Genomic DNA, 26298 nt, shown 5'->3' with positions numbered 1-26298 from the left:
AAACTAAAAAGCTGGTTCTTTGAGAAGATAAACAAAATTGATAAACCATCAGCAGGAAAAAGGGAGAAGACTCAAATCAACAGAATTAGAAATGAAAAAGGAGAAGTAAAAACTGACACCACAGAAATACGAAAGAATATGAAAGACTACTACAAGCCACTATATAACAATAAAATGGACAACCTGGAAGAAATGGACAAATTCTTGGAAAAGTACAACTTTCCAAGACTGAACCAGGGAGAAATAGAAAACATGAACAGACCAGTCACAAGCACTGAAATTGAAACTGTGATTAAAAATCTCCCAACAAACAAAAGCCAAGGGCCAGATGGCTTCACGGGTGAATTCTATCAAACATTTAGAGAAGAGCTAACACCTATCCTTCTCAAACTCTTCCAAAATATTGCAGAGGGAGGAACACTCCCATACTCATTCTACAAGGCCACCATCACCCTGAAACCAAAACCAGACAAAGATACTAAAAACAAAAAAGAAAATTACAGGCCAATATCACTGATGAATATAGATGCAAAAATCCTCAACAAAATACTAGCAAACAGACTCCAACAGCACATTAAAAGGATAATACACCATGATCAAGTGGGGTTTATCCCAGGAATGCAAGGATTCTTCAATATATGCAAATCAATCACTGTGATACACCATATTAACAAATTGTTGGATTAAACATCATATGATAATCTCAGTAGATGCAGAAAAAACTTTTGACAAAATTCGACACCAATTTATTATAAAAACTCTCCAGAAAGTGGGCATAGAGGGAACATACTTCAACATAATAAAAGCCATATGTGACAAACCCACAGCCAACATCATTCTCAATGGTGAAAAACTGAAAGCATTTCCTCTAAGATTAGGAATAAGACAAGGGTGCCCACTCTCACCACTATTATTCAACATAGCTTTGGAAGTTTTAGCCACAGCAATCAGAGAAGAAAAAGAAATTAAAGGAATCCAAACAGGAAAAGAAGAAGTAAAACTGTTACTGTTTGCAGATGACATGATACTATACATAGAAAATCCTAAAGATGCCACCAGAAAACTACTAGAGCTAATCAATGAATTTGGTAACGTAGCAGGATACAAAATTAATGAACAGAAATCTCTTGCATTCCTAGACACTTACAACAAGCAATCAGAAAGAGAAATTAAGGAAACACTCCCATTTACTATTGCAACAAAAAGAATAAAATACCTAGGAATAAATCTACCTAAGGAGGCAAAGGACCTGTAAGCAGAAAACTCTAAGACAATGATGAAAGAAATCAAAGACGATACAAACAGATGGAAATATATACCATGTTCTTGGATTGGAAGAATCAACACTGTGAAAATGACTATACTATCCAAAGCAATCTACAGATTCAATGCAATCCCTCTCAAATTACCAATGGCATTTTTCACAGAACTAGAACAAAAAAATTTACAATTTGTATGGAAACACAAAAGACCCCGAATAATAAGCTCAAAATGGATTAAAGACCTAAATATAAGGCCAGACACTATAAAACTCTTAGAGGAAAACATAGGCAGAACACTCTATGACATAAAACACAGCAAGTTCTTTTGTGATGCACCTCCTACGGTAATGGAAATAAAATCAAAAATAAACAAATGGGACCTAATGAAACTTAAAACTTTTGCACAGCAAAGGAAACCATAAACAAGATGAAAAGAGAACCCTCAGAATGGGAGAAAATATTTGCAAATGAAGCAAATGACAAAGGATAAATCTCCAAAATATACAAACAACTCATGCAGCTCAATATCAAAAAAACAAGCAACCCAATCCAAAAATGGGCAGAAGGCCTAAATAGACATTTCCCCAAAGTAGACATACAGATTGCCAAAAAACACATGAAAGGATGCTCAACATCACTAATCATTAGAGAAATGCAAATCAAAACCACAGTGAGGTATCACCTCACACCAGTCAGAATGGCCATCTTCAAATAATCTACAAACAATAAATGCTGGAGAGGGTGTGGAGAAAAGGGAACCCTCTTTCACTGTTGGTGGGAATGTAAATTGATAGAGCCACTATGGAGAACATTATGGAGGTTCCTTAAAAACTAAAAATAGAACTACCATGTGACCCAGCAATCCCACTACTGGGCATATACCCTGAAAAAGACGTTATTCAAAAAGATACATGTACCACAATATTTACTGCCACACTATTTACAAAAGCCAGGACATGGAAGCAACCTAAATGTCCATCAACAGATGAATGGATAAAGAATTTGTGGCACATATATACAATGGAATATTACTCAGCCATAGAAAGGAACAAAACAGTTGTTTGTACTGAGGTGGATGCACTTAGAGTCTGTCATACAGAGTGAAGTAAGTCAGAAAGAGGAAAAACAAATACTGTATGCTAATGCACATACATGGAATCTAAAAAAAAAGGTACTGATGAACCTAGTGGTAGGGCAGGAATAAAGAACAGACGTAGAGAACGGACTTGAGGAAGCAAGGGGGGAAAGGTAAGCTGGGACCAAGTGAGAGAGTAGCACTGACATCTATACACTACCAAATGTAAAATGGATGGCTAGTGGGAAGCTGCTGCATAGCACAGGGAGATCAGCTCAATGCTTTGTGATGACCTAGAGGGGTGGGAGGGATGCTCAAGAGGGAGTGTATATTGAGATATATGTATACATATAGCTGATTCACTTTGTTGTACAGCAGAAAGTAACACAACATTGTAAAGCAATTATACTCCAATAGAGATATTAAAATTAAAAATAAAATAAAAGCAGAGAGAGGAAGTTAAGCCCTTTGGTTTAAAAATCCCTAAAGGATATCTAAGATCCTTTAGTGTCTAAATATTAAAAAATTCTAAGAAAAGATCAATGAAACTAAAATCTTTAAAAAAATACAAACAAAATAGAAACGTTTAGCTAAAGCTGCCAAGAATAAAAGAGAAAGGATTCAAATGAATAAAATTATAAATAAAAGAGGAGACATCACAACTGATACTACACAGAAACAAAGGATCATAAGAGACTACTATGAACAAATATACTCCCCAAATTTGACAACCTAGAAGAAATGGATAAATCTCTAGAGACATACAACCTAACAAGACCAAGTCATGAAGAAATAGAAAACTATACAGATCAATTACTCATAAGGAGATGAATCATTAACCAAAAGCCTCCCAACAAAGAAAAGTCCAGGACCAGATGGACTACCAAATATTTAAAGAAGAATTAATACCAATACTTCTCACACTCCTTCAAAAATAGAAGAGGAGGGAATATTTCCAAACTCATTTTATGAGACCAGCATTACCCTAATGACAAAACCAGACAAGGACTCTATAAGAAAAGAAAGTGACAGACCAATATCCTTGATGAATATAGATGCCAAAAGTTCTCAAAAAAATATTAGCATGATGAATTTAACAGTACATTAAAATAATCATATGCAATGACCAATTGGGATTTATTCTAGGGATGCAAGAATGGTTCAACATCTGCAAATCAATAATGTGATAAACCACATTAAAAAAATAAAGGATAAAAATTATGTGAGCATCTCTACAGATGTAGAAAGAGCATCTAACAAAATTCAAAATTCAATAATAAAAGCTCTAAACAAAGTGAGTATAGAGGGAATGTACCTCGGCATAATAAAGGCCATATATGATCTTTATATAAAGTATATACATAAACCCACAGCTAACATCACACTCAATGGTAAAAAAGATGAAAACTTTTCTTCTAAGATCAGGAATAAGACGAGGATGCCCACTCTCACAACTCTTGTTCAACATAGTAATGGAAGATCTAGCCAGAGGAATTAAGTAAGAAGAACAAGTAAAAATTATCCAAATTGGAAAGGAAGAAGTAAAATTATCTCTATTTGCTGATGGCCTGGTATTATACATATAAAGATGTCACAAAAAAACGGTTAGAACTAGTAAATGAATTCAGTGAAGTTGCATGATACAAAATTAATATTCAAAAATTAGTTACATTTCTATATGGTAATAATAACTAACAGAAAGAGAAATTTAGGACACAATCCCACTTACAGCTGCATTAAAAAGAATAAAATACTGAGGAAAAACTTAAACCAAGGAAGTGAAAGATCTGAATAACGTAACTTATAAGACATTGATGAAAGAAATTGAAGACAAATAAATGGAAAAATATTTTATGCTCATGGATTGGAGTCATATATCATATGGAATCAAGTATCATGGATTGCTCTTGGATCGTTAAAATATCCATAATACCCAAAGCAATCTACAAATTCAAGGCAATTGTTATCAAAATTCTAATGGCATTTTTCACATAAATAGAAAAAACAATCTTAAAATGCGTATGGAACCACAAAAAACCCTAAAGCAATTTTGAGAAGGAAGAACAAAGCTGGAAGCATCTCACTTTCTAATTTCAAACTATGTTACAAAGTTATAGTAAAAAGAGTGTGATATTGGCATAAAAACAGACATATATACCAATGGAACAGATAGAGAGCCCAGAAATAAACTCATACATTTATGGTGAATTAATTTATGACAAACGAGCCAAGAATATACAATGTGGGAAGGAAAGTCTCTTCAATAAATGATTTTGGGAAAATTAGACGGCCATATGCAAAAGAAAGAAACTGGACCCCTACCATACACAAAAATCAACTCAAAATGGATTAAAGACTTGAATGTAAGACCTGAAACCAGAAAACTCTTAGATGAAAACATGGGGAGTAAGTTCCTTGACATTGATCTTGGCAGTGATTTTTTTTTTTCGGATTTGACATCAAAAGTAAAGACAATTTAAGCAAAAATCAGCAAGTGTGGGATTATATCAAACTAAAAAGTTTCTGAACAGCAAAGGAAACCATCAACAAATGAAAAGGCAGCGTATAGAATGTGAAAAATATTTGCAAATCATATATCTGATAAGGAGTTAATATCCGAAATATATAAAGAACTCATACAACTCAATAGCAAAAAAACCCCAAGCAATCCAATTAAAATCTGAGCAGAAGAACTGAATAGACATTTTTTCCCAAGAAGATATTCAAATGGCCAATAGGTAATGAAAAGTTGCTCAATATCGCTAACCATCAGGGAAATGCAAATCAAAACCACAGTGAGATATCACCTCACACCTGTTAGAATGACTGTCAGTAAAAAGACAAGAAATAACAAATGCTGGCAAGAATGTGAAGAAAGGGAACCCTTGTGCATTGTTGATGGGGATGCAAATTGGTGCAGCCACTATGGAAAACTGTATGAAGGTTCCTCAAAAAATAAAAATTGAATGACATATTATCCAGAAATCTCACTTGTGGACATATATCCAAAGGAAATGAAAGCAGAATCTCAAAGAGATATCTGCACTCCCATGTTCATTGCAGCATTATTCAATACAGCCAAGATAAGGAAATAACCTGAGATTTGGTGTGTGTGTGTGTGTGTGTGTGTGTGTGTGTGTGTGTACATTTGTATATAATGGAATATAATTCAACCATGAGAAAGAAGGAAATTCTGCTATTTGTAACAACATGGAATGAACTTGAGGACATTATGCTAAGTGAAATAAGCCAAAGACAAATACTGCATCGTAGCACATACCTGTGGAACTTAAATTAAAAAGTCAAACTATGGAAACAGAGAATAGAAAAGTGGTTGCCAGGGTTCAGGGGGTGGGGAAAATAGGGACAAGTCAGTAAAAGGGTACAAATTTTCAGCTGTAAGATGAATAAAGTCTGAGGACCTAATGTAAAACATGGTGACCATGATCGGTAACACTGTATTGTATAATTGAAATCTGCTAACAGAGTAGAACTTAACTGTTCTCACAAAAATAAAACAGTGAAGAGATAAATAAGGTGACAAATGTGTCAAATAATACATGAGAGGAATCCCTTCACAATGTATACAGATATTAAATCATCAAAGTGTACACTTTAAATATCTTGCAATTTTGTCAGTTATACCTCAATAAAGCTGAAAATAATTATATGATTCCAAAGTTTAGATCTTACTCAGCCCTGTGAAGTGCACACCCAACCCTTCTCCTGCTGCTCTTCTGCAAGTCTGGCCAAAATGCCTCAGGTGCTCAATACACGTCCCTGAAGAACTAACTTTAGGGGTTTCTCACCCCCACGCTGCCCAATCTCACCCACCTCTGGGACCAGCATTCCAGAATCCTCAGTATTCACCCCTTAGTTAATGGCACCATTGTCTATTTACTCACAGAGGTAAACCTCCCAGAGTCATCTTTGACTCTTCTCTTTGCCAAGTCCCCACATTCATTCCATCAACAAATCCCACTGGTTCCACCTCCAAGACACATCTGGACCCTGACTGCTTCTCATCACATCCCCAGCTATCTGCCTAGGGCAAGCCATCACCACCTCTGGTCTATAACACCAGAACAGCTTTCTAACTGGTTTCCCTGCTCTGCTCTCCACTTCCTGTCCATTCTCCACCAGCACTCAGAAGGTCTTTTTAAAATGTAAACTAAATTGCATATTTCCTGTGCTTAAAACCCACTGCTCTTACCCAAACTCTTACCAAAGCCTGCAAGACCTTACCTCTTCCACCTCTTGCTTACCCCATCTTCATCTCCCACCTACACTTTGACAATACATTTCCTTCACTGTCCTTACCAGTATCTGAAATTATCTTTTTCATTCCTTTATTTAGCAAATACTTGAGCATCTAAAATCTAGCTATCAGGTCCTATTCTAGGTGCTGAGAATACAGCAATGAACAAAACAGATTTTTTAAAAATTTGAAAACCCTGTCCTTGTAGAGCTTACATTCTGGTGTAGACAAATAGGGGAATTTGTTTAACTTGTGTATGGACTAACTCTCCTGCCAGAATGTATGTTCCTTGGAAACAGGGACCTTGATTATCTTGATCACAGCTGTATCCCCAGTACTTAAAACTATGATTAATTGTAGATGCCCAGTAAATATTTATTAAATGAATACATGAAAAATTTCTTGATTGAAGACCTTGTCCTCCGTTTAGAACAGATATCTGATTATGCTTCACTCTGGAAGCGTAGAAGACCATCCAAGAAGGCGCTCATAAGACGACCCTTCTCACACAGGGCCTCACCGCACCCTGGGATAACTTGGGATACAATTGCTCCACCCACAGGCTTCCTTCCGGACTTAGACAATTGGTCTGGCCAAGAAAGAGAGTTGACTTTTCTGAGCCAAGGTGTTTCTGTCTGTCCCTCTGCCTTGCAGGCCCCAGGCAGAATCTCCCATCTTGGGGTATCTGGCAGGCCCAGTCTCAATCATCATGCCCCTTCCCTTCCTCACCAACCCCTAAGACAAGACATCTCAGCCAGGGCCCTGCCTACTCTGGCCCAAGGCCAAATCTGTTTCTCTCCCGCAGGTATGTTCCACCAGCACCCACAGTTCATAAAAAGGTTTCCCATTTAAATCGAATGGATTAAATTGATCACTATCATCAAAGCCCCATGACCACCACCAGCACTCAGCTGCCCTTTTACTTTGGAGAATGGATGGTATCAACCCAGACTCCAGTTCAGGAGTGGAGATCCCTACTTCATGGAATGGGTTAAAGAAGTTAACTTTAGAAATAATGCTTAGTACCTTCTTCTGCCAGAGCTTAAAAAACTTCCTGGGCAACATCTAATTAATCTTCACCAAGTTCCCAAGAAGCGGAGGTGGGGGGAAGCTTTTATTATCCTCTTTTAGCAGACAAGAAAATATGGAGAATCAGCATTTTTCTCCACAGAGAGGATCTGGGCCTAAACTATGGGCCGCTACCTCCGCAAGCCAAACGCTGCCCATCACACCACCCCTCCCCACCCTCAGAAGCTGCAGAAGAGGAAGAGCCACAAAGGAGAAGTCTCAAGACCCCTCCAGCTGTGATGGGAAAAGGCGTCAAAGACATCCCATATTGAGTTTGGGATTGACATGTACACAGTGCTATATTTAAAATAGATAACCAACAAGGACCTACTGTATAGCACAGGGAACTCTGCTCAATATCCTGTAGTAACCTAAATGGGAAAAGAATTTGAAAAAGAATAGATACATGTATATGTATAACTGAATCACTTTGCTGTGCACCTGAAACGAACACAACATTGCTAATCAACTATCCTCCAATATAAAATAAAAATTTTTTAAAAAAGACATCCCATATTGTGCAGCTCTATGACTCCACATTCCTGCTCTGTCCTTGGAAGGCACCAGCATGCTTTCTTTGAGATCTAACAAGCTTTCATACTGAATGATTCTTTTTCATGTCTCTGGGAAGTTGGGATAGCTGGAGACTGTGTTTTGAAATACATGTATTGACATCCAATGACACAGCTCTGCTTCTGTGGTATAACTCTGTCAGATCACTCTCCAGCCCATGCTATGATCTGCTCAGACCTTCATTTTCACTGTAATGTCCCTCTTCCTCTCAGGGCTTCTCAGCAGCTGGCTGCCCCCAGGGAGAAATGACTGCACTCATTTCAGGAGTGTCAGGCTTTCCCTGGCTTCCGAGGAGAGCAAGGCAGCTGGAAGGTGGTGAGGAGCGTGTCCCAGGAGAGTGATTACGCTGGGAAAGCTGGTCTTTGGAGACACCTGTTCCATTGTCTCTGTCTCCTCTATCTACTCCAAGCTGTTCCTGCCTATCCCTGGGGAGATACACCAGAAGCCCTTCTAGATATGACAGGTCAAATAACGTCATACCAGCATGGGTCCAGGCATCAGTGGCTTAATGGGATGGTTCAACCAGGACAACTTAATCTAGAACCAGAATACCCTAAGCTGGAGATTCTTGACCTGGACCTCAGGAATTTATAAAGCCCCTAAAATTATAGGCAAAATTGTATATACTTGTGAATATATCTGTTGTCCACACTTTTCATCTGATTCTCATAGGTTCTATTCCTCAACAATGTTAAAATTATATATCCAAAGAAAGGACTCCAAGGAGAAATTTTCCAACACTCTGACCGAAAAATTGAGGAAGAGATGAGGAACAGGCAGGTGCTTTTACTGTCCCATGACACTAACAGTTGACGTGCATGGGAAGTATCCCAGAGGTGCCGGGAATTGCTCTTAGCACTCTGCATTTATAAACTCATTTAATTCTTATAGGAGCCCGGTAAGGTGCTACTTTTACTAACCCCATTTTACAGGTGGTGAAACTGAGGCACCAAGAATCACAGCAAGAATGAGGCAAGCCCAGATTTGAAACCAGGCAGCGTGGCGATGGAGTCTGTGCTCTCAGTACAACACCGTGCATCTGGGTGCCTGGCTGCTGGCCGCACAGTTGTGGGCTCCCCTTGGGGGCTGCTAGTCACCCTCTCAACATTGAACCGTTCACCTCTGGGACTGCAAGACCGAACTCTACATGCTGACTGCACTGGGAGACACAATGGTTTTGGCAAACCTTTCCCCTATATACTTGAGATGATCCAGTTTAACCAAGTGCTTTGTAAGCTGCACAGTGCTATACAAATGTGAATTAGGATGACAACTATGATCTACGTTTTGTCTGATAAAGTATAATAAAAAAATAATCATGTCGAGTGCTGCAGGATATTTCTGCTTCAACCAATCTGCTCTCTGCTTTCTTTGCTCTTGACCACTTTCTGCACTACTCCTCACAAAGTTAATTTAAATGCACAAAATCTCACATCCCTATTTAGAAGTACCAGAAACACGAAACTCCCACAACTAGAACATCTGGCCTCACAGCAGCCCAGATATGTGTGCCACACATTTAATGTGTGTTATTTTTTTCCACAGTGCTCTACACCCAGTGAGCACTCAAATATTTTGTCAGTGTCAATGGTGACATTATAAGAGGGTGCATTTTTCCTAATGCTATTCCACTTAGTTTCAGATTTCAAAATTTCTCATATGACCCACTAAGATAGGATTTAACATCAATTACTCAATTAAAAATCTTCTTCATCTAATTTTAATTCTTTTGCACATGATCTCAAAACTTCATAGAAAATACAGCTTCCATCCAATTCAATATATCTTATTTTTCAGAGTGAAAAGCAAAACATATGACAAAAATCAAGCTGAAAAAATGTCAGACTGTGAGAACAAATTGAATTAGTCCTGCTTCTCACAACAGTATTAAATCTATATTAGGATGCCTTTCAGCAGATTTCTCATTCATTCATTCATTCATTCAACAAACATTTACTGTGCCTGGCACTGTCCTAAACAAAACAGAAAGATTCCATCCCTTGTAGAGTGTACATTCAAATGGGGAGTCAGAAAATAAACAAAAATATAATAAATAAGAGAATTGGATAGCATATCAAAAAGTAATGTGTTCTAGAAAAAAAACAGAGTTGGTTCTGGAGGATCGGGAGTCCTTGAGGGGCTTGGAGGGGTTACGGTGTGAAAAAGGTAGTCACACTGAGCATCAGTTGAGAAGGTGAGAGTGAGCAAAAACGTTAATAAGTTAATAAGGGAACGAGCCACGTGGATATTTGGGAGAAGCGTGATTCAAGCAGAAGTGCTAAGGCAGGAGAACACCTGCTGCCTTCAAGAAACAGCAAGGAGGCTGGTGAGACTGTAGCAGAAGAGCCAGGGACATGGTGGATGGGGATGAGGTCAGAGGGTGTGGGTGGGTGGGAGAAGGCCTGGCTGTGTAGGACTTTGTAGGTCGTTATAATGGCTTTGTTTTACTCTGGGTGCTATGGAAAGTCACCGGCAGATTGGAACAGAGAGGAGGCAGGATCCGACTTTAATTCTGAAAGCATCCCCCTCCCACTGCTGTGTTAAGACCAGATTGTAAATGTATGTGTGGGTGTTGGGAGGGAGAATCAGAAATAGGAGTAAGAAGACCAACTAGGATGCCGCTAAAGTGACCCCGGCAAAGAGAGGGTAACGGCCGAACAAGCAAGGTAGCAGTGGAGACGGTAAGAAGTGCCTAGATCCTATTTTGGAAGGAGAGCCTATGGGATTTCCTGATGGATTCAATATGGGATACAAAAGAAAGAGTCAGGATGACGCTGAGGTTTCTGCCCTGAGAATTTTATCATTAAAAAAAAACCAAGTCCTCAGTTCTGTTGACAAAGCAGCAAAGAGGTCAGTGGATGCAGGGATCAACTTGCACATGCGCTCTGTCCAACGGCCCAGGCACAGTAGCCCAGGATGTCCTTCTCTGCTTACAGCTCCACCCCCAGCGAAGGCACAGTGGATCTTCATTCCCTCTGCTCATCCTCCTCCCCTTCACCCAGCAGACCCAGAGCAAGAACTCCCTGGACTCAAAGGGTATCACGCATCTCTAGATTCAGTATTTCTTCTCTTTGATGGTGGCATGTGTCCTCGTCTTCCTTCTTCAAGCTTCCAAATGCGTTCACAGTCCTGATCATGAGCAAATGTACCATTTATGCTTTTAGAGAGGCTGATTCAATTTCCCTCCAACTTTCAACTCTATGGACAGAATGGGTTAAACACAAATTTCATGGATTAAGGAAGCCAAATACATTTTCTGAAGATTTCTGAAAACCTGGTTTCGTAGGTGGCATATCGGTTACAATCTAACCCAGGCCCAGAAGTTCATATTTGCTCTCTTTACAGAAGGCATCTCATTAAATCACTGCCTAGTCCATAACTGACTTTATTGGGACATAAATTCATTTCACTAAACCAATAAATGTTAATTCTTCACCCTGGAGATTCCAGTCAGTCTGGTTTTATCCTGCTCAAGCTCCTGAGGCTGCCATCAATTACTCATGTTTGGGTTTATATGTCATTATGGAATCACTTTAGCTAGAACTAACGGGAAGTGAAAGGACAATAAAGTGAAGCCTTGTTCCAAAGAGAATCAACAGAAGAGGGCGTTCGTTCACCTGAACCCCATTATTCTTTTCTATGAAATCAAATATCCTGGCATTCTGCAGCAGCAATCCATTAGATTTAGATTCTCTGCAAAAGCAGGGCAGGCGAGTGGTGACTACTGATGAAAGCAGCTGGAGGTTGGAAGGTTTAGGCTTGAGGCTCGCTTTGCAATAATGAAGTGTGGGACTTTCAGCCAATCACTAATGTCACGGAAACTCAGTCTCCTCACCTGCAGGCTGAGAAGAGTATTAAGTCTCACGAACTGGGGGAGAAGTTCCTGAGACGAGTGAGGGTTTGGGGACGCAAGAGGGGAAACATCTTCTTCAGATGTGCTCCCTCTCTGTTTCTCTGTGATGAACCCCATTTGCCCTAGCAGACTTCCCTTGTGGTCTTAAGTGATTTCACCTCTTTTTGAACTTCCATTTTCCCATTTGAACAATGGACCTGATCACATCTCTCCTCCTTTTCCCCCCCCCGCTCCCCAGGTACACTGATACAGATCATCTCTGTAAGGTTCTCAGCATCTGACCAGAAATGGGATCAATTTGAGAAGAATGGAATCTCCCTTGAAGCAGGATTCCATTCTGAAAAACAAAGACATTATCTCTCCAACCAAATGTTCTTTCCTATGATGGAAGGTTTCTCTTTAAAGCTGTCAGCTCTTTTTGTTCCCCCCTCAGAGAGAAAATGGTTTCCTCTCTCAGAACCATATATAACTTCAGAAGCAAGGGGGGAAAAGAGCAGAGCTGGCAAAAAGCAGAGGTGAATTGAATGCCTGTACATCCCATTCAGGATAAACTGCCCTTGGTGTAAAACAGTCAGTAACATTTTACAAGGAAAAAGTGCAGATAAATGGCTGCAGTCCCAGGACGGTGCTCCTGATGGCTTTTTATAAACCATGCACACAGTCTGGACGCCTCTGTGCCCACTGCCCCCACTCTGGAGAGAGTTCGTGAGCAGGGCTCCAAGCCAGCCAGGCCAACAGTGCCAGCCAGCTCCGGCCAGACCTTCCTCCATCTGCAGGCCAGAGAGCCTCCTGTTAGCTCCAGCTCCTTCCTGGGGCTGGAGCAGGTCCTCCAACCAGACTTAGACCTGGAAAGGTGGAGAGAGGCTTCGTGCCAGGCCCCGTGCTGAGCTCTGAACAAAGGGGGAGCCGCAGAGTGAAATGGGACAGGCATGGGCTTTGCAGTCACATTGGGAAGCCGGTCCTGCCATTTACAAACAGCATGACCTTGAACTATTTCTTCCTTCTATAAAATGGAGATTTATAAAACCTACCGTGTAGGTTGTTGCGAGGATAAAATGCTATGACATTATGAATGCACTTAACACAGAGTTGCTTTTCAGTGTATTTTTACTCTCTCCCCTCGTTACTAAGGTTAACTCACTTAGTCCTCACCAGGATGCTGCCATGTCAGGAGGAATTTGTAAATAAGGAAACTGAGGCGTGAAGTGACTTCCTCGACAGCACCTGTCTCTGACTCTTCCACTGAGTAGGCTTCAGCCTCTTTATCTAACAAAAACACTGAGATTCAGAGAATGAATGGGTTAAATGCCTTTCCAAGTCTCTCGGCAGATCCAGGTCAGAACTCCTTGTTTGCAGTCAAACGCTCTTTATGTCAGCTTAGAGCCTTAGACATCACCTTCATTTCACAGACAAAGAACCCGAAGCCCAGGAAAGACAATGACATGCTCAAGGCCAACCTCCAAACACTGGCAAAAGACCTTGAGATCTTTCAGAATACTCTGTGCTTTGGTGCCCTAGGAGCTCACAGACTGGAGTTTTTAATGGATTCCCTGAGAGCCTGCTATGCACCAGACACAGTCCCTGATCTCAAGGAGTTAAGGCCAAGTGGGAGAAGTCCACAGGGAAGGTCACCTGAGTGGCAAGTGCTACCACATGGGGAAGCCTGGGATGGGAAGGAGAATGTGGGAAAGATAGCTATTCCAACCTTGGGGGGATCGAGACTGGCTTCCTCAAGAAGTTAGATCTAAGCCAAAGAATGAGTAGGGGACAGTCAAACAAAATGAGTAGGGGACAGTCAAACAAAATCAAACAAAATGAAGTCAAACAAAATGAAGGGGACAGTCAGACAAAATGAAGAGTTTCCAGGAAGTGGAGGCAGGGTGTCAATTGCCAGAAGTTTAGAAAGGGTGACCTATTAAGATAATTGGAGCATGAGGGGAAAACACAGAAAGACAAGGCTTGAAAGCTAAGCCAGCTAGTTAAGGTCTTGTAAACGGCTTAAAGAGTTTGAACTCGATGCTGTAACAGGCAGTCGTTGCTTGGTACCCAATGAATTGTCGGGCATACCTGCAACAGAGGGGGAAAGACCTACATCACCCAGCGGCAGCAAGGTCTTTGTCTGGTAGAATATACTTTCCGTTTTCCATCAAGACCAAATTCTCATGCATATCAAAGAGGATTAAAAATTTAAACTATAGCATAATGTATCTTGAATTAAGTAAAGCATTTCAATAGTCTTTCTTGATTTCCCTGTGAACAAGATGGAGAAATGCACACTGGAAAATAGTCCTACTCTGTGAATGAATAGCTGGCTGGACATTTTATTGCAAAGAGTTGATTAAAGGGCTGGGGTCTCACTCAAGAGAAGTCTCTAGTAGCATGCCACAAAACTCTCTGATTCCTGTCTGATGGGTATGTTCCAAGGCTTTGAGGAAGAATAGAAAGCTTGTTTATCAAAAGTGAAGATGACTCCAAGAAAAGAGGAAAACCTAGCACTTCAGAAAAAAAACTATCTTAAAAATATCAACAAGGTCATATAAATAATATTAAATGTAGCTGAGACAAATGTAAAATCCTACATTTAGACTCAAAGAATTTACTGCAATATGAGGAAGAACTTGTTAGTGGTTTGTGTGAAAAAAGTATTTTTGTTAACTGTATGACATGATTGCTGGACAAGAAAAACTGACACAATTCTTTATTGGAAGGAGGAAAGAATTGAACAAATAAATAAAGTCTAGCTTGTACTTCCAGGCTGGTGAGGTCTGGGGGTTGGAAATGGTCCCTGTAAGAGTCATGAACAGTATTTCTTTGAGTCACTGAGTCATCCCTGCCCACCATCACAGGGATGCCTCACATACACTTCCGAATACGGTACCCCTGGAAACCTCCTTCCCTGTGCCCAATAACAATGGTATAACTGCTGGGAAGACATGATACAGGAGGTTGCTGTGACATGTCCTGCATCTTCACATTTTAATATGGTTAACAAAGCAGTTTTGGCTCTTGCATCAGTGACTTAGAAAAACTATAGATCTAACTCCTTCTAGCTCCTAATGCCCTCTCATGATGCCCTTTCCTAAGAGTCCATTATCCTACCAAACTCATCAACACTTTTTTCCATTGGGGTGGGTCTCTTTGTATGGCCTCTTGATCCCATGTATCTGCCAGCCCAGAGCTCCAGGTGTGCTGGACTGGTCTGAATGCTCCATCTTGCCCTGGGACTTGCTCTGCACACATGGTATCTCTGCAGGAAGACTCTGCCCAGATACAAAGAGGTCATAACCCAGCTGTAGTTTGTGATGATCAACTCATGTTCTCTGGATAAATGGTGAATATTCTAGAGACTGTTAAGAGAAATGGCTGAAGGACTTGGACTATTTGTCTTAAAGAAGGATTAGTACAGATATGATACTTGTCTTTGAACATCTGAATGGTCTTCACATAGGAAAAAATAACAAGCATATCTGTGGAGCTCCAACACCAATAACTAGCTTTGAAATGTGTAAGATGCAATGAAACCTATTTTGGTTCATGGTAAGGCGAAGCTTCCTCACAATTTAAGCCATCCATAAATGAAATGAGCTGCCTAGAAAAGTAATGATTTCACAGGCACTGGAGTTGTTCCCAACATATTCCTGAAGGCCATGGGACAGGAGTGTTGCAGAAAATATTCTTGCTTTGGCGGGAAGTTGGACCAGATGTTGGATTCTTCTCAAATATATGGTTCTGTAAGCTGCTAGATATTTGCTTCGATGGCTAGGGTGCTCTGTGGTTCCCATGGAAGTGCAGGGATCCCTGAATATCAAAGGACAGAGAAGAAAATACTGGGGACTTGCATTGTTATTTAGGCTGTCCTCTGATTTTATTGCATGAAATGGATGAGATGCTGTAAATTACATGATTTCCCAAGATAAACTATTCTAGTTTATATCCCTTATCAGAAAGATTTCCCTTTTCTTCCTCCTGAATCTCTAGGCTTAACTCTTAAGCCCATTACTCTTGACTTGATTCTCAGCAAATATGAAGAACAATCATGTCCCTCATTATACCAATTCATGTAACTAAAAATGTGTTGCATGAGGCTTCTCTTCTCTAAACTGAGAAATTCCAGTGCATTTCCTGCTCTTCTGAAGTGTTCTTCCTAATGAGCACTTCCCCAGATTCCTCTAAAAGTTCTCTAAAACTGAGTAAAAAATTTATAATGACTCCCTCTTTTCTAGGACAGTGTCTCTCCCAATTGTGTTCTATGGAACATTAGTTACTAGGTTGTTTTTGAAGGGCCCTATTATGAAATGAATTTGAAACATGCCAGACTAGGTAAAGTGAATCAGACTCCTCAGAGCTCTCACTATGCATCGTGAATCTCCTAGACCAAGATATAGAGTGTAGCCTCTCCCGAACTTAACACAGATGTCTCTTTCAGAGCATCTCAAAGGCCTCTTGTTCCACAGAACACAGTTTGGGAAGTGCTCCTCTATTAAATGAGGTCTAAAGCTCATACCTGTTTGGGAACTGTTGACTGAAACCGCCCACCTTGACCAGGCATGATGGTAACCACTTGAAGGAACTCATCAGGAGGTCGCGATGAAGAATGCAGTGCTGCCGAGGAAAGCTAACCAGGAGAATTCGGGAGGGGCCGAAAGGAGGAGGGAGGAGACAACATGCCCTGCCAACCTCCCAGAAACCCTCACGCTGGATCCATCTTGGCTGAGAGATGCACGCACCACCGGGAAGGACCCTGAGTCAGACCAGCTACGGGCCAAGCAAGATGATTGGCCAGAGACAACCCGGAAACTAACGCCATTACCATGAAACCTGAGGCTGCAAGCCACGTGGAGAGCAGTTCTCCTGGGCTGCCTTACCCTGCCGGTCTCCACCCGGGTGCCCCTTCCCAATAAAGTCTTTTGCTTTATCAGTACGTGTGTCTCCTCAGACAATCCATTTCCAAGTGTTTGACAAGAGCCCACTCTCAGGCCCTGGAAGGAGTCCCCCTTCCTGCAACATACCCACCCCACAGAGCTCTTGGTACTGAGGCCCTCTTCGAGCCACGTGACCAAGCCTCCCTCTCCTGCCCCACGGGAAACCTCCTCCCCAGCCAGGCTCATCTCATGGCCCCACCTTCCCGCTATACTCCTGTTAGCCTTCCCCTCCTCTCCAAGCCAGATCTTAACCATACTTCTGTCTTAGCTTGAGCTGAAGTGGTGTCATGGAATGGAATGATTATAAGAGATGACCAGTGTTAAGGTGACCAGAGTTGACTGAAAAAAATGCACAACCTAAAAGTTGAGAATTATGTTTTATTTGACAGGCTTTCTGAGGACTCAAGCCCGGGAGGCAGCCTTTCAGATAGCTCTGAGAGATTGCTCTCAAGAGGTCAGGGAGGAGCCAGGATATATAGGAGTTTTGCAACAAAGGTCAGCTAGTCGGAACATAATACAATAGCCCGGAGATGGAAACAACCTAAGTGCCCATCGGATGAATGGATAAAGAAGATGTGGCACATATATACAATGGAATATTACTCAGCCATAAAAAGAAACGAAATTGAGCTATTTGAAATGAGGTGGATAGACCTAGAGTCTGTCATACAGAGTGAAGTAAGTCAGAAAGAAAAAGAAAAATACCGTATGCTAACACATATATATGGAATTTAAGAAAAAAAAAATGTCATGAAGAACCTGGGGGTAAGGCAGGAATAAAGACGCAGAACTCCTAGAGAACGGACTTGAGGTTATGGGGAGGGGGAAGGGTGAGCTGTGACAAGGCGAGAGAGAGTCATGGACATATACACACTAACAAACGTAGTAAGGTAGATAGCTAGTGGGAAGCAGCCGCATGGCACAGGGATATTGGCTCGGTGCTTTGTGACAGCCTGGAGGGGTGGGATAGGGAGGGTGGGAGGGAGGGAGACGCAAGAGGGGAGACATATGGGAACATAAGTTTATGTATGACTGATTCACTTTGTTATAAAGCAGAAACTAACACACCATTGTAAAGCAATTATACCCCAATAAAGATGTTAAAAAAAAAAAAAGATTACTGTTAATGAAAGAAAACCAGCTATCTCAAATTAACGGAGTTAGCACTTTTCTATGAATGGGAAGATGCAAGAGTCTGGGCTCATTAAAATCATTCATTTTGATATGCACCTCAGCTATCTAGGGCCAGTATCCTGTTCTTTCCCATCCTGAGTCCCCTCAGGGTGCACCAATGGGGGTAGCTGCAGTGGCTGAGGGTTTGATGGCAGACATGCTCTTTGTTTCCATCCCAAGTTCCCTCAGGCTCACTGTCCTAGTGGCTGATGGCTGCAACATCCTTGGTTTATGGCAAGGCAATATTTTTCATTCATATGAAGGCAACCTCAACCAAGACCGCCCCTTCGAGATTTAAATGAAACAACTAAGAGCCAAAAGGTTAGCTTGCCTGTGTCACACAGCAGGACCCTGAGACTAGGACTGAAGTTTTCAATTAGCTGAGTGTTCCTTATGCTGCACCAATGGGCTGATCTGCAAGCCGGGAACACACTGAGAAAATATGTCACTGGGCCTCACTCCAACCCTCCTGAATCAGACCCCCTTGAAAGCCTATTTTATCTTCTTATTTTTTTAAAATTGTTTTATTGAAATATAGTCGATTTACAATGTTGTGTTAATTTCTGCTGCACAGCAAAGTGATTCAGTTGTACATATATATACATTCTTTTTTAAATATTCTTTTCCATTATGGTTTATCATAGAATATTGAATATAGTTCCCTGTGCTATACAGTAAGACCTTGTTGTGTATCCATCCTATGTGTAATAGTTTGCATCTGAAAAGCCTATTTTATTAAAACCTCACAAGATATCCTAACACACCACCAGGTTGGGGAACCACCACATCATATAACACTAGCTACCCAAACAGAGCTCCGTGTATAGTCAATCTGGCCCCTGATCCTGATTTATTGACTAGCTTGATCAAGTCAATGTCTGAGCCTCTGTTTCTGCCTTGGTAGACTGAGTCAGTTGGACCCGTTCATATCTTAAATCCCTTCTAACAATTTGATTCTGTCATTTCAAAGTTCTACCTTAGTTATGCTTAACATTTCCCTATTCTTCTAGCCAGCATTGTTCCCTCCAGTCTCTGAGCATTTGTATAACTTTTATTAAGGGCTAAATTATAATATATATAATATTCCATCTTATAACAGTATTTCTGGAGTGTCTCTGATGGGTCAGGTGCTCTACAAATGTTATTGCTAATGCAACAGTCTTAAAGGTATTAACACCCTGTTTTAATATAGAGAAACTAGGTGTCTACAAGGTGAAATAAAAAGTTCAAGGTCATGCCATTTCAAGCTGTGGAACTGGATTTTTAAAGCAGGTCTGCCAGATTCCAGATGCTGTTCTCTGTCCATGGACCACGCGGCTTGTGATATGAGTCATGTTTCCTCATTAAAGATGTAAGCTCTCTCCTCATCAGGCATCCCTTACAACACCAGCACCTCGCTGAGCATCAAGAAGGCACTCAAAAAATATTTGTTGACTTGATTAGTGAATTAACTCTCTCCTTCTACCTGGAGCACAGACCGCATCTTTGCCATGTTGTGAAAAAAGTGCTAAACCCAGGGACCATCTGCAAGTTTTCAGTTAGCTCCGAGCGGAAGATTACATCTGTGTAGACTGCACCTGTAGACTAAAGCTTAATTAATAGGCTTATCTTGGACTGAATGAGTTGAAGATACAGTACCTTGTGCAAAAGGCACTGGGGAGCATGTTAATTGTGGGGACGGGGCATGTTTCATTTCTCTTGTTTTATACTATTAAAACCTTGTTAATGAAAATGTATTATTAGTAGTAATAATAATAAATATGAAAATCCTCTCTCTCCTGATCCCTTACAAATGTTGTTTTTTATTTTGAAGCCTCAGTCCTCCAGGGAGAAGTGGGAGGGAGTGTCACAAATCCAGATAATGATCTTGGGTATTACACTGTTCATTTGGAGCTCTGGTTTAGTGAAGCTGACAGATGTTGGGGAAAAACATGTCTAGCCTGGAAGCTCTCTGGTGGCCACCCAGCTGTGGCTGCAAAGAGGAGTGAGCTTTCTCCAACAGAGCTTCACGTTCATTTAAATTCAGGATTTGATGTGCAGAGTCACCCTGCTCTAAAGGTAAGAGTTGATGTGCAGTGATGTTAGGTACTGGCTCCAGCCTGATGCTCTGCGGACCAACTCACCTCTAACCACACAGCTCTCTCAAGGTCCCTGAAATCAGTGTCAATTTTTATGCCCTGCAGTTTTGACAAAACTGCCTTGCTTATTACCCAGTTACCACTCACACCAGAAAAAAAAAAATGCGCCTTTGTGTTAACCACCATCATGTGATGCTTCCTTTGTTCTTTCCCCAGAGCAGTTTAGAAGAGGGGAATATTTAATTCACCTTTAAATGATACCAATTTCCTTAACAACAGTCTGAACTCATGTTTCCCCCCCCCCCCAAATAAATAGACAGAGAGGTATCCTGGGGAAAGACCTACTCCAGAGAGACAAAACAACCTGAAGGGTGATCTTTGATGTCCTTGAGCCTTAGTTTTCCCACTTGAAAAAATTTGTAAAAGGCATTTTGATCTCAAAAGAGAAAATCTGTTAATGAAATATAAGGCAGAAGGCAATAGTCTTCTCAACAATAGTCAAGGGAGGTCAGGCCTCAGCCTCAGGGAGCAGAAATCAAATGAAGACATTACGTGAGGCTGGTCTCTCTTGGCTCTAAACCCCACATAAACAAATGAACCTGATTTCAGAAATGCATAGCACAAAATTTATGGCACTTAAATGGCCCAAATGTTTTCTGAGAAGCAGAGGCCTTCCTGTAATCTAGAATACATGGTTGAGAGCTTTGAGTGCTGATTTTTATCACACTGAAGGTTGCGGGAAGAAAAAAATGAGGGAGGTACTCGTAAATGCAGTTAAATTAATTTTCATAGGAAAGAAAAGACATCAATACATCAATAGCTAATTTGTCACTGTAAAAAAGTTCTAACCACCAGTCTCTCTGAAATACTAGTGTTCAAAACATTCTCTTAGAAATACCACTAGCCTCCTCACACCTGAACCCCCTTTCCAAATAGATAAATGCACTTGCAAACAGGGTTTGAAAAAAGAATTTTAAAGAAAGAAATGTGACTTACATGTCGACAATGGCAGTGGGGTGGAAGGGCAGTGGGGAGACCCCTAACTCCCAGCCTCCACCCTGGGTCATTACAGAGGTCTTGTGGCTACCCCTTGGATGCCTATTTCCTTCTCAGACTGTTACCAAACTCAGGTTTGGCTGCTCGCTACTGGAAAGCCAATACTCGAGAGACAAGTGTTGGTTGGAAAGGAAAGGTTGCTTTATTCAGGAGGCTAGCAACTTGGGGAGAAGGTGGACTCATGTCCAAGAACCAACTCTGAAGATTCTGCTTGACTGTGAAAGTTTTTAAAGGGAGAAAGGGGAAGTTAATCACAGTTAATCATTTGAGAAGGGAGTCAGAGTCTTCTTCGTTATCTTCCACTGTGTACAGACTTTCTGCTGATTGATTGGTGGTGAGGTAACAGGACTCTTGTGCTCAGCCTGAAGTTACCATCCTCCACCTGGGTGGGGGTCTTAGTTCCTGCAGAAGAACTCAAAAATATTGTTACGTATATTCCTTGAGGAGGAACCACAACCCTGCCCCATCACTGCATTATTGTTTCTTGCCTGTTTCTTCTTTGTTTCTGCATTCCCTCCCTTCCATGATTAGCAAGTGTCTGAATTTGCCCTTTGGATCTCAGGAAAGGTCAAGGAGATTGAACAAAGTATCTTTCCTACAAACAAGAAATGAGGGACTTGGAAAGGATTTGTAGCCGGGAGAGCCCCAGAGGGTCCTGTTAGGTTTCAAGACTCCTAGCTATGTTCCAAACTATTTTAAAAGTCAGCCATCTCATGTAGATGACATTAGTAGACTCATTGTACCAGCATCAGTTCTTCTCTAATCTCATCAAAATTCACCCGTGTCTCAATACAAAATGGGGGAACAAAGGTATTACTCCAGGGTCAGTTGTCCATGAGAGTGGCTAGAATTTGCATTGCAATTTTATCCTAAAAGGGCTTCAAAGTCATCAGAGGAAGGCATCCACATTGACTATAGCCCCACAGAATGCTTATAAGGTAAGAGGGAGCACAATTGCTCCTTTCCCTAATCTTTATGAACCTGGAGACAAAGAGTCCTAAGCAGAGAGTTTATGTATTTTACTCAAGGTCAACCAGTTCATTCCTTCATTCCTTCATTCAGCAAACATTTGTGGAACATCTTCTCTGTGCCAAGCTCTGGGAATAAAAGACTGACTAGAACGCTGACCCTGCCCCCAGAGGGGCAACCAAGCTAGTGGGATGAAGAGATCTGTAGGGAGATTGTCACAGGAAGTGTAACCAAGCAAAAGAATTCATGTGCCCACCTTGCAGAAAGCCAAACTCTGACAGTAGGTGTTTGCAAGAAACTAAGGTTTTATTGCAGGGCGACAAGCAAGGGAGTGGGAGAAAGCCTCAGCTCAAACTCTAGCTTGTCTCTGAGTTAGGGGTTTCTTAAAGAGAAACAACAAAGAAGCTGGGATGAATCATCATCTTGTGACATTCCTGTGACATTACTTAATTGTAGTTTCAGGAATGTTTCAAGATGTCTCTGGTTTACAATTCTCTGACCCGGTAGTCCAGGACTCAGGAGTCCGTTAGCTCATCTTGCCCTAGAGAAAGAGCCTGAGTTTGTACATTAACGATGATATCAACAACAGCAGTTTTAGTCATCTGACTCTTGTTGATAAGTGTTCAGTTAGCACAGGATTGAGGTCAGAAGGGACAAAAGAGGGAATAAAGTTTTGGATAGAGAAGTTAATCATAAACTTGGCAGGGTAACTCGGTTAGGGAGACTCAGTTTCAGGAGGTGGTTGGGCTATCGTTGAGATGTGTACAAGGAGCTATTGGAATAGGGAAGAGAAAGCTCCTATTTAACTGGAGAGGGACGAAATCCAGAATAGAAACTAAATGTAAAAAGAAAAAAAACAAAAAATCCTACTCATCTGTCTCCTAGCCCAGCAGTTCTCTGTCCTAGCAGCACATTAGAATCACTAGGGGAACTATTCCAAGTACCAGTGCCCGGGCCCTTCCACAGATTCTTTTTCATCAAATCAGGGTCTCTGGTATGGGGATCTGTTATGGACTGAATGTTTATGTCCCCCTAAAATTCATATGTTAAAATTCCAACTCCCAACATGATGGCATTACCTTTGGGAGGTAATTAGTCATGAGGGTGAAGTCCTCATGAATGGGGTTATTATCCTTATAGGAGACAGGAGTGCTTAATTTCTCATTCATTCCATCTCTCTCTCTCTCTCTTTCTCTCTCTCTCTCATCTCTCACTGCCTTCTGCCACATGAGGATATAATGAGAAGACAGCCATCTACAAACCAGGACATGGGCTCTCACCAGACACTGGATCTGCCAGCACCTTGGTTGTGGACTTCCCAGCCTCCAGAACTCTGAGGGATAAAAGACTGTTGTTTAAGCCACCCAGTCCACAATATTCTTGCCATAGGAGCCTGAACTGACCAAGACAGGACCTGAACTTTCACCTTTTTGAAAGCATTTCAAGTAACGCTGTGGTGCAGCACCATTTGAGAACTGCCATATTAGACTAGTCAAGGCCATCTCCACAAAAGCCCTGAGCTTATGTAGTAATGCAACATTGTTTACCTCCTTAAGTGTGGCCCTGTCACCTTCCAGATCATTGGCCCCTTTGGGATGGGATCCAGGGTTTTTAACTCTTCTACTCCCTGAAGCAATCCTTATGGGACCAAGCCTACCATAGTTACTTGATAAATATTTAACAAACATATCCACTTCAATGAAGAAGATGGCAAAATCATGCTCAAACTTGTCCATGAATGTCTTATGTTCATAACTCAAGGGCTGAGTTTGTTGCAACACAATAACGAAGAATAACAGGTAGTTTTAGTTCAGCTGGATCAGAAAGATGTGTATGATTAAATCCAAAGACAATGATTGACTTGATGACCAGCCACCATCTGCTAATGAGTTTTTCCTCCGGAAAAGTAGAAAATAAAAATGTTGCCTAAGATGGCACACCACCATTTATCAGAGGGCAAAGGACCTCAATTCCAGCGAAACGGAATTTTTTTTAAGCAAGTTGACAGCATCCGGCTCTCAGCTGGCAATCAATGGATATACAGGGAAATGAATTCAGGCTTTTGTTGGATTAACTGCTGCCTTGTAAAACGGAAGCCACTGAGAAGCCGTGCCAAGTTTGGGGTTCGCTAAATCAGTCAGAAGTTTCCTGCGCTAAAGTCTTCTTGACAATGGTTTTCTGGGACAGCAGGACAAATCGGGGGGGCGGGGTGCTGGCTAAAGCCTATCTGGTGAGATGCTGCTCAGTCAGGTGCCCATGCCAGCTCACTTCTCCTACACCCAAGTCACAGTGGAACTTTCCTGAAAGAACTAAATCCTCCGAGCCTCATTAAATCACACTTTAGTACCACATTTTTCGGCCATCATTGCTCCCAGTGTTGTATGTCAAACCTGTCCCCTCACCATCTTGGATAATAAAGTGTTTTATGGTTTTGCTGGATGATTGCTCCGTGTCCCTTCTACTTTCAAAATGGCACATAATAAATACCCCCATGGAAAAATGACTGATTTGATGGAAAACACTGTACCAGGTAGAACCAAAAGCAATCAGGCTCACCCAGAACAGTCAGCACAGCTGGTGGGGGTTCTGGAGCCATGTCATTTGCAAATGTTTCCTCATCCATTCATGAAAAACACAACTAGCAGGATGTGGCTCTGTGTCCCCCAAATAAATGACCTGTGATACAATCGGTCGGTCCGGGGAATTTGGTCCCCCATATGGTCAGTCCCAACCAGTCTACAATGACCACCGCTCGGTTCAGTCAAAGGCACCTTGTAGAAAGGTCCAGTGGACACATAAATGTGGTACTGAAGGAGGACTGACAGCTCATGCTCACCTCAGGGGGCAGAGAGCACCTTGTCACGCTCGGCACATCTGCACCTTCCCTCTGAAGGCTAATCCTGTGAGTCCCATCATTTCATTGTTTGATAATATAATTGCCATTCCCTCTCACAAAGTCCAATTTAGCTTGTAAGGGAGGAATCTGCTATCTACAGTCAAGCCTGCATAGAGTTCTGATTGGAGTTCAGTCTGATATTTTGATATCCCAATTCATTTATTTTAATAATACATAGGCTTGGGTTTCAATCCAACCTAGTTCAGTCAACTTTTAAAAAATGAAACTTTAATGACTTTTTGTAAAAATTAGCATTTGATTTTGGATTTAGGTTCCAAAATTGGTGTGATATATTTTACTTGAGCTTTGAAGTTTTTGCTAAGAGCTTTGTTCTAGACAGACTGATCATCTGTGATATCACCATGCTTGCAAATTGCGTCTTCAAAAACATCACTGCCAATAGATTCTGCATGTGATTTAGCCAAAAGTAAGCATTGCTCCCCAATTTAAAGATTAGAAATGGTTATCTCTAGATCTATTTGTTAAACTTTAGCATGTGTAAATAATTTTTTGATTATTATTATCTAGAACACTGAGACCACCTTTCAGCTAACTTAGAGAAGACACATGAGTTATGCTAAGAACTATCTGTTTTGCTTCCTGGCACAAAATGCAAACGTCAAACACCTCTGAAAGGTGAACAGATACATTTATTCGTGGTGACTGATGGCTATCTTTAATCAATGACACTGTCTTTTGAAGGAAACAAATGAGTCAAGTTCGTCTTGTAAGTAGGAGATAATTCATTAATGAGGTTATTGCTCTTCCCAGCCAGGACATAAGCCAGCAACTGGTAAAATGAACTTTCTTTGCCAAGGTCCTATCAGTCAAATGAAAGCAAGTATCCCCTCTGTCAAAAGTCTCATCTCCAATGTAAAAACCTCCTTTAGAACGAAAGAGGTTTGTCTCAAGCAAAATCAGCCAGGATAGCTCAATGGAGGAAGTGCAGGGTCACAGCTGGCTCCTTCTGGCTTTGTCTAGGGAGCAGCAGTATTGTGCAGCAGGTCATATGTAGTCAGTATTGCAGGACCCGTGCGCTAGAGGATACACAGGGTGATGTATACCAACCAGCCATCATCTCAGTAAGAGGTAAACAGAGACTTCCCTGACGGTCC

Source organism: Globicephala melas, chromosome 18, assembly GCF_963455315.2.
Source record: "Globicephala melas chromosome 18, mGloMel1.2, whole genome shotgun sequence".
Classification (NCBI taxonomy): domain Eukaryota; kingdom Metazoa; phylum Chordata; class Mammalia; order Artiodactyla; family Delphinidae; genus Globicephala; species Globicephala melas.
This window is presented reverse-complemented; position numbering follows the sequence as displayed.